Source organism: Carettochelys insculpta, chromosome 2 (assembly GCF_033958435.1).
Source record: "Carettochelys insculpta isolate YL-2023 chromosome 2, ASM3395843v1, whole genome shotgun sequence".
NCBI classification, from domain to species: Eukaryota; Metazoa; Chordata; order Testudines; family Carettochelyidae; genus Carettochelys; species Carettochelys insculpta.
The window spans coordinates 194,833,610-194,842,516 of NC_134138.1; the positions used below are offsets into that span (position 1 = coordinate 194,833,610).

An 8,907-nucleotide genomic window follows, 5' to 3' on the forward strand; every position below is an offset into this window, starting at 1 on the left:
AAATACTTTATTTTCCTCTCATTTTATTCTCACATAATATGCTGCCAAGGTTTTTACAGCAGGGTGCAGTACGTAAAGCTACAGCTTTCTCTATCTTAAAGAGGGCACCTAAGCATATGGTATCATTTTTATTATTTATATTAACAGCCAGGTCCACTCCTTTGTCAGCACCCTATTCTTCACTTTGTCCTGTCCCCAGCAAACTCTCAGTAATTAATACTTTTTAGATCCCACTTCCTTTAAGTAATATCAAATATTATTTCCTTGGCATCAGAATCAGGACAATGATGTGATGGTGATTTTCATGGGGCTGTTCTGATAGGAAGGGACTATGTATGGGGGGGGGAAAAAAGCTAAGCACAATTTTGTTACAGGTTAGTTCCTAAAATGTTCCAAAAATATATATTGGAGTTCTCTTTAAAATTTCAACACATAAGCATAAATTGATGGAAACTGTGATAATAATATTAGATTGTCTAGTAGGCCTTTCTAGCCTTAAAAAAAAAAAACCCACACACTATGAACAACAGCATTTAAGTGGTGCCAGAGAATAAGTTTCTGAAATATTTTTTTAAAATGCATGATTTCCTGAAGATTTGCTGAAAACAGAAGAGTGAGTTAGAGAAAAAAAGACTGTCCAGGTAACAACTTTTAAAAAAGCTACCAGCTTTTTGTCCTGAAGAACTTGACATTATTTCCATACTGTTACCATGCCCTACTTTTGGTGGTGTCCATTTTTCACATTTAAATATTAATTAAATAACCTGTTATATATCACCTGTGAAAGGGAGACAAATCCACTCCTAGTACAGGTACAGTGAATCATCAGGGATATGAACAGCAGATTGAGGCAAAAGTTAGCTGAAGTAAAATATTCCACATTAGCGCTGTCTGAAAATATTAACCTTCCTTACAAAGAGAAGTTACATAAACACAATTTCTAAACTACATTGATTCTTCAGTCGTTTTTCACATAGGCACTTGTTGGGGATCAAAAATATTATGTTACTATCAGAGAACTAGATGTAATCAAGCTACAGATTGGTAAAAGTAAACAAGTTTTACATTGTGATTGCATCTACCAGCAAGCAGTTTGTTTAGAGTTACAATGAAGCTTAATCTAAAGTGACAGGAGCTCTGATGACTCTTGCTGCCTCTCCTTTCTCCTCCTTAGCGGGACTTTAAATGAAGAGCTTTCTAAAAGGACAAACGGAAGTCTGAGGCCTTCTGTGTATTTTACCCATCAGAAAGAAATGTTCACAGTTCCTTGTGATATTACTAAGTGACCCACTGAGTTGTTTCAGGTACAGAATGTTGCAAAATGCTATGCAGTTAAAAGACCAAGAAGGTAGGTAAGGCAAGACAAAGAACCATCTCCAGCTAGAGTTACCAACTTATTTAAAATGAAACAAATCTGTCAACATAATTGTATCTAAGAATTAACTCTCAGCTAATCTCTTTGTGCTATCAATAAGCCTCTTAACTGGATAGACAGAAGCAGACTCACCATGTGATGTGACTTTTTGCACTGTAATAAACAGGGTTCAATAAAATAAAAAATATTGATTAACAAAAAAGAGATCAAATCCAGGGTGGCCAGCTTCACTTGAGGAGTTCAGTGTTAATTCTTGAAAAATTAATTGATGAGCCACATGATAAAAGTATGCAGCACAAAAGCTCTTATACTGCTTGATTGGTTTACAAATTTAACTTGATTCTATACTTGTACTTTAGGAAAGAGCTATGTAGCCTGAATGCAAATCTATAAAATAGGTTATGTGATGCAAACTAAAATATACACACTCTACATTCTTAAAGGACAACAGAATGTAGCTAAACCTAATACATGTTCCTTTCTGTAACAACAAAAAAAAGACAAAAGCTATTAGGATTGTCACAATAGTAAGGCAATTATTATCTGGCCTAAAGATTTCTGTATCAAGCTAAGTACTCAGCAAATGAACTTTGGCATTAGATTCTAAATATGATATTCAGAAGTACAAATTAACAGGATGTTAGTTCCTAAAATTGTATTTCACTCTACAGCCCAGAGCCTACAATCAGATTTATACAGTGGACACTCATGTCAGGCCAGATTTCCAGTGGGGGGGGGGGGGGGGAAGAGATCTATCAATAAGGATCAATTGCAGGATTGGGGCCCACAACTGTATAGTCAATAAATCAGTAATTTAATTTGCAAAACAATTTTAGATTTTCACTGTTAAGAGGTTTATTTAGTGCATTGTGTATGACCGTTGCTTTCGCCTGAGATGCCATATCTGTTAATATATTTAGTTATTACAAAGTATTTCTTTCATTGTTTGTATTACGATCTCTGAAATCAAATGTGAAATAGAATCCTCAGTTTCTTATGGAATCTATTCCTTTCAAGAATAGAGGGGCAGCATACAAGTAACAATCCATCTACTACAGCATCTGTGCTATTTTCTATTCCATTAGGAGGAGTTACCAATATGTACGGTCAGTTTAAGTGCACACATTCTCTCTCCCGAGTTATCATGGTGCAGGTAAAGCTTCAACAGAGAAAGAACAGAAGCTTGCTTTCCAAAATTCACTGAGTGCCAGTATTCCCCTTGAATCGTGTACTAAAAATACTACTTGTGGTCAACATGTTACTAACAACAGAATTTTTAGTTTCATATGAAAAACCATAGTATTAGGACTATCCCTTTGAGCACTGACGAAGATTTCCTATGAATAAGGTAAAACAGTAGGCCAAATTCTTCACTGATGTAACTCTGTGGAAGTCATCTTAGTTATATGCCTGTGGAGAACGTGACCCCCTATTTTTAGGTATTCAGACTAGTATCAAAGAAAGCACCAAATTACAGTAAATGAAACAGCCAACAGTTTTTCAAGATTTGAAATTCCAAAAGTGATTTTTTCAGGCTTTCATTAGCAAGAAACCTATAATTGAAATTTACTTATAAATTCACAGACAACTGTGGCTACATTTTAAGATACTTTGATGTCTCTTACCACTGCACTTCCATCAGGAATAGAACATAATGTGTCAAATCAGAAGGCAGTGGCAAAAAACCTGAATCCGATATATTAGGACTCCCACCAGTGATTGATTTCCTGCAAAACGCTAGTGTAGAAAACCTATTGGTACACACAAGTATGAATTTGATTGCTGAAAAACTTAGCCCCCGCCCCTCTCCCCGCAATCTCTTGCTCCTTAACTGTTAAAGCCAAGACAGACACTTTGTTTTCACATCTTCTTACCTTTGATAACACACAGGTATCAATTTAGCCATTCCACTGGTCAACTGCACTTAAGGCTAGTTTTTCAAAAGTACACTGCTCCCATCACCTCTCATTCTAGCTATTTAATTCAGACGCTTAAATGGCAGCTGAGTTATGAAAATCTGGTCTGTTCTCTGCCATACAACCTACAACAGGAAGTTACAACACTTCCCCACAATTGGTCCCACACTGATTCAATTCTACCAGTGAAAATGCTAGTATAGATCAGGTGCCAGGTTTGTTTATTTTAAAACATATTTATCATCTCATCCAACATTGTTTTGTTGAAATCTTGTTCTTCCCACAAGCAAACGGCGGGGGGGGGAAGCACAATGTATCAGGACTCAGAAGGAAGCCACATCCAACCACATAGAAAGACCTAGGATCAAATCGGTCTGAATCTGGGCAAGCAGTGGGTCTGATATAGGAGTGAAAATTCATAAAGACAGATGTGGCAAATGAGGGACTATGAAGAAGTAGCAAAGGGAGCAGAGGCTGAGTAAGGAACTAAGAACGGCAGCAGTAATAAACTGATTACACCAGTTTCTTAATCTGATTTTACTCCCTTAACTGTCAAAGAGCTATTACACTTTTGTGCTAAGAGGAAGTTCAGATTCCATTTTTGTCCATCAACGCCTTTCCATGGAATGGGGGGGGGGGGGTTACTAACTAACACTTAGGGGCAAAGTTGATAGCTTGTTAAGATGCACAGGAAACTCGTGTATCAATCGCTGCTATTACTTCAATACACATGCATTCAAATTAAGCTGATTTGATTTTCAAAGGCATAAGAATTTGCAGTGTCTACTGCTTTCAACTGGAGTTGTAAACAATCAGCACATTTGAAAGTCATGCCAAGAATGACAACAATAATGTCTCTGTTTACATATGTGGATATGGTTGATAAACTCATTATGTCTGAGTGTATCAAATAAGGCTTCCTAACCCACTGTCAAAATCTGTATCACATAAGGGTCCATCTTGATTCACTGCAATTTTCATGATTGCAGTCTGCTATTCAGCTAAATCCATTATCAAAGATATTCATGCAACAACAATATTCAAAAATTCAAAAACAAAGAACAAACTTCAGTGGACAGCTAGTTCCTACTGGGGGAAGGTTAGTCTTTAATTCAACCAGTTAAAACCCTGTGTAATCAGAAGGCCTTTTCTTCACTAGGATTTAACCCCAAGTTATGAATCCCTCTTTTTTTCCTTGCAAAGACAGAGCCACTGACAGCAGAGGAGAAATAGCTTTGACCAAGTTTAAACACTTACTGCTAGAATTCCCTAGAGGAATACCTGCACAAACACAAATCCTCCTTACTGACAAACACAGAAGCAACATCAACCTACCAGCCATATAAATAATTCACTTACTGCTAAACACAGTTTTCACGTGAATATGGACAGGGACTCTTTTGGTTTAACATCTGTATTAGAACCACGTTACAAAGTATCTGAGATATAGGGTATGGCAAACGTGGTCCCAAGCAGCTGTGAAAATATATGTCCATGGCAGAAGCTACTCAAAGACACTGCTAGCAAAATCATATTTAAATACAATTTTAGTTCATGTGGCTGTGGCTCCATCAAAGGCAGGGTTAGTGAGCTAATGCAGATTACAAAACATAGCCATATTTAAACCTAGTTGTGAAATAGGGTTATGAACTGTGAAGTCAGTTTTAGAACATTTCCTTGTTTTCTTTTTATAATACAACTTATTACAGTAAACTCTTTCATATCAGGCATTCTATCATCCAGAACTCTCAAATAACTGGAATTTTAACCATAAGTAAATGTTATGTTTTCCCTAAGTACAGTATAATGAAAATAAATATAAATACAGCAAATACAGTATAATTTACAGTATACAATACTACTCCTGTTGTTGGTAAATACAGTGCTCTGCATACATTTTTGTTTGTTTTTTTAATATCTAATCTTGCTTTTCCTTTAGTGTTATGCATGCTAGGTATACCTTTCTATTACCCAGAATATTTCAGTTCCTGGCAACCTCCTGGTCCCGAGGCTGATGGACATGAAAATTTACTGTATAGCCAAGTTTTAACCTTAGTAGAGTACAAGGCTAAAGTAAGGTGACAAATTCTGAAGAAAACAGAACCTTCCACATGCTGACCTTAATTTCATCTACTTACAAACAGGTGTAAAGGATGGGGAAGGAAGCTGTCAGGGTTACCACCTTTTAACACATATACCAGTTTCATTGGGTCATTCTTCTCCCCCACCCATAAAAAAACTATATATAACGATATCTGAGATTATTTTTAGGTTCAAATGCTGCAGAAATTAAAACAAACACATCATATTTGAACTTGAGAGAAAACCCCAAACCCATCATTTAGCAATTAAAAAGAATCAACATTTTAAAGAGAGGCAGGCTTCTGAGCACTAAACTGTGTAAGAGTGCATGACCTTTGAAAGTTCTGCTCAGACTGACACAAATGCTGATTTGCAGCCTAAAAATGAAGGATTTTATGGCAATATTTCAAAGCTTCATGAACCCTGGAGGAGTACCTGCACAAACACAAATCCTCCCTACTGACAGACACAGAAGCAACATCAACCTCCCAGCCGTGTAAATAATTCACCAGGCCCAATTTTGCAAGCAAGTCTTGTGTCTCAGGTTAAGTAAACACAACACAGAGGCGCTGGGTTTAGCCCCAAAGGAGGGAGGCGAGGCTGGTCTATTTCACACCAGGGCTCCTGAAGGTCGGCCCAGTGTCATGCGGTTGAGAGCAGCGGTTTTAGAAGCGGGACCGGGCGCTGGCTCCGCGACGCCCTGCTGGGGGCGAACTGATGCAGAAGGCTCGGAGGCGGCCATCAGCACAGGCAGCGGCCCCCGGAGCGAGCCGTGGGTTCGCGCCCCGGGAGCCACTAAAGGACGAACGAAACCGGCTAGGGAACTCCACGGGGGAGGGGGCTCCCCCCCGCACCACCACCACCACCACCGCCCCGGAGAGCAAGAGGCACTCACCAGCCTGCGCACGCCGGTGCCGGGGAGACGGGCGGCTCGGCGGGGCTTTCAGGCTGCACGCCGAGGCGGGCGGGGGGACGCTGGAGCAGCGCAAGCACCTCCCTGCCCGCCACAGCCCGCGCGCGGCAGCATAGGGTGGCCGGCCGGTAGCGCACGTGTAAGAGGCCGCCTAGGGGCAGCAGCTGCTGGGGGTAGAGCGTGCTCCGCGGGAGCCTGGCGCGCCCTTCCCCGCCCGTGCTGTGCTGGGGCCTGAGATCCTCGCCTCCGCCCGGGGCTCGCAGCGTCCTGGGGCCGGGATCCCGATGCAATTGTGCCCGGATGCGCTGAGCGGCGCCTGGCTCTACGCCCCGCCCAGCGGCTAGGGGGCTGAGGCTTCTCCAGCCACAGACTCGCGTAGCGCAGGCTGCTTCCCTCGCCGCCGAGCGTGGCCCTTCCCAGCCTCTCGCCCGCCCATTGCCGGGGAGGGCCCGCGCGCCGGGAGTAGCCAGGCAACTGCGGCCAAAACACAGCGTGATCGCCGGCTCTGCAGCGGGGGCGGCAGCGGGACGAGTTGGCGCCCTTCCGAGGAACGGCGCTCACCTGCCCAAGGGCTCTAAAACGGGCTGGGGGAAAGTGGGCTTAAAAACTAAACCTGGCGACGGGAACACTTAGATCTATCGCGATGGCGGTTTGTAGGAACCTGGAGGTGACCATCAACACAAAGCTCAACCCAACAGTTTGTCTTTGCCGGCCCTAGTTCAAAAAGGACACAACAGTATCCACATCTGTGTACAATTCTTTCAGTGTTAATAGCCAACGCTAACAACAAGAAGTCCTGTAGCACCTTATAGAGTAACAGATATTTTGGAGCATAAGCTTTTGTGGGCAAAGAACTGCTTGGTTAGTCAACGCTGTTATGTTAATATGCTCAGAAAACCTTTACACCTCGGAGGGTCCCTTGCAGGGGTGCCTGAGGTAACTGGAGGGGGCTACATTTTACCTTTGTGTTAGCATGACCTGAATAGTATGTGTATGATACTTTTCATCCCAAGGTTCAGCACAGCCCCGTGTTCCCACTCTTACAGACTAGTTTATGCTGGTGAGCCCCAGAATCTGCCTGAAAGGGTGTGGGGGTCTTTGTGTGCAAAGATCAGCCTATAGCAGTGAGATTGAATCTAGCTATCCATCCAATTCTGCAAAGACTTACATGTATGTATAACTTTATTAACTATAACTTTAGGCATTGTGAATAATCTCTGGTGACTACAACGTGATTACTTGCAGGGTGTAAGGTCAAGCATACATATCAATTCTTGAGGGATCTGGGCACTGAATGCATTAGCACCACTGAAAACAGCTATCTTGAGCTACAGACAGTGCACAGTATAACAGGTGGAGGAAAGGAAACATTTGGCCTAGGCTATCAAAGCAAATCCCAAGCACTTATGTCCATGCAGAGCAGACAGGGTTGTTTTAAAAATTCTCATTCAAAGGACCCAAGAGGAGAAAATACATCTGATGTCAGATGGTGAGATGGCAGTCATGTGGTTTCAGATAGTCTAAGCTTTCCAAATTGAACCCTTTTATATCTAAACCATGTTGTCTAATTCTGAGTAAAATCAAGAGCGTAAATACTACAGTATTTCAAAATTATAGAACAAAAACACTGTAACAAATGGCAAACAGTTAATTTCCCTGGATAGAATAGTGAATAGTTAGTTGTACCACACTCCTCTACTGGAAGAAATCAGCACTTCAATTGTTTATAATAGTGCCGTACTGGTAATGAAGATTATAATAATTTAGGCTAAATATTAGGAACCTGTGCTTTGGAAGGAGGAAGAAGAGACCTGAGTATTGTCTCACTATTACTGCAAGGTTTAGAATGACCCCAGTGTGCAGCATTGATATTGATGACTGATGTTTCTAGGCAGTCACAGTTTTGTCACAGTATTATAGGAGCATATTGGGTGGTAATAAAGCACGATTATGTTATTATTCAAAATGCATAGCACAGGAATCAGGAAAATAAAGATTCCAGAAGCAAGTTATTTTCTTGTTGGGAGATAAATGGGTTGACATAGATACAAATTGGTACACACTTTAATATTAGATGGAACAAGCAAAGAGCCATTTATAAATCAAGAAATGGAACATCACTTTCAGAGGTCAAGCAAAACAGACAGGTTTTTACATACACAGTAACACACTATTCCTGTAACTGCTGCCTTTCCCAGGATAATGCTTCCATTACTGTGTTTCTCTCTGAATATATTAAATCCTTTAGGTTACAGCTTTATCCTCCAGAGAGATGGTAGCATCACTGAGAACCACTTCAAACTTGGAGTCAGTTTGTCTGCATATATAGCTTACATCTAAACTTCCCCAAGAATTACAGAAAAGTGTTATCGGTGCAGTGATAGCTACAGTGTTTAATAAAGAATTTATATTGTGTTAAGGGTTAGGATCCCCAGTCATGGACAAAGATCACACTGGACAGATGGTGTACAAACACAGAATAAAAATACATACTTTGTGCTAATAACTTACACTCTAAATAAAATTAAGATTGCATTCACATTTCTATTCTAACTCTCTGCTTCCGCATACTCAGATCTTTTTGACACACTAATTTTTAGGCTAAATTGTTCTGGGCTTGT

General features: G+C 40.9%; 1 protein-coding gene across 10 annotated transcripts in view; it reads right to left on the bottom strand.

The window, feature by feature from the left end:
• Window positions 1-6,425, bottom strand: part of TRAK1 (trafficking kinesin protein 1) — a 188,298-nt gene extending 181,873 nt beyond the window's left edge. For all 10 annotated transcript variants that reach the window (XM_074988230.1, XM_074988228.1, XM_074988225.1 and 7 more), the window contains exon 1: window positions 6,269-6,425. The gene's annotated coding sequence lies outside the window, so the exon portion shown is untranslated. The remainder of the gene's footprint in view (window positions 1-6,268) is intronic.
• Window positions 6,426-8,907: the final 2,482 nt, after the last annotated feature.